We start from the raw sequence: 1,374 nt of genomic DNA, 5'->3' as shown, positions 1-1,374 counted from the left end.
TTCATAAAATATAATTTTATTGTTTGAATCAGTTTTAATCTGATAGATATTAATATTATCATGCGTAGTTATAAGTTATTTTATTTTTATTAATTTTCTAAGTTATTCTCGCACAACGTGCGGGTTTAATCTAGTTATTGTATATTGGGCGAGTAGAATTCTACCCAACCCCTCTTCCTCGCTCTAAGTTTTACGAATTATAAATGACTAAAATTCCTCTCTTATATATTACTTTACTAGTCTCTTATATATTAATATATATATTAAGAACAAATGTACGGAAATGCGTGTAAAGAATAGTAACGGGTCATTTTATTTCTTTGGGTCCGTTTTCATTTTTTTAATGGGCTAACTTCATTTTATTTTGGACCTATCTTATATTCTAAATTTTGGGCTTGACAAATTATGTTTTGATCTTTTAAATTGCTTCTAATTTATTTACAAAGATCACTTATTTTAATTGCATATTATTATTTTTTAAGTTTGTAACATTTTTAAGATTATCTCATCTTATTACAAGTGAATTATTACATACTATGTATACACATAACAATAGGGTGCATGTTTTGAATATATACACCTAACCATAATAATATAATGTTTCTAAAAGCATGTAATAGTTTTTACATAGTACGGAACACAATAAATATAATGTCTCCCGGGGCAGCGCCCGAATAACGTATCTCGTTACTATTATATTGCATCATTTATCTATTATTCTGTAGAATTCTCATAACACTTCTATAAACGTTTTTATTAGAAAAACAACTTTTGCTCAAACTGCAAAGACTTTTTATGCATCCCTCAATAAGGCACCCTAGCTTTCCATATCTTTGCTTTTCTTTCCTAGTCCCGAGTTTTTCTTTTTTACTATTGTTTGGGATTGGATTTGATACTAAATTTGTTCTTTAAGTTCTTATTAAAAATTGAGTGGCTAATACCTTTTACATGCACATTGAGTGACTAAGAATATACCCCGTATTCCGGTGGCAGCGAAGATGTTGTAGTGGCGGCGGAGAGTGGTGGTGGTAGTAGCGGGGCGACTAATGTATGTTATTGATGTACATGTTTTTAATGTAAAATAGAGTATTGTAGTCATTTTTTAAGTTTGTAGGTAGATGTTGTAAAATAATTCCATTAAAAGGGTATTATAGGATACCCAAATTTTAGTTGTCAGGGGTAACCATATATAGATGGGCATATTTAGTAGATCAATTTTTTTTTTTTATAAAATGTTAGAGGTAAATGTTTTATAATCCCTATGTCTATACATTCAGTCGGTATACGACATCAGGGAAACCTCACCGTATAATGGTGAAGCTTTGCACGTACCCTAGACAACGAGATGTTGAACATGGGTCGTTACAAGTATTC

The sequence above is a fragment of the Erigeron canadensis genome, chromosome 1 (assembly GCF_010389155.1).
Source record: "Erigeron canadensis isolate Cc75 chromosome 1, C_canadensis_v1, whole genome shotgun sequence".
NCBI lineage: Eukaryota > Viridiplantae > Streptophyta > Magnoliopsida > Asterales > Asteraceae > Erigeron > Erigeron canadensis.
Note: the sequence above shows the minus strand (reverse complement) of the source record.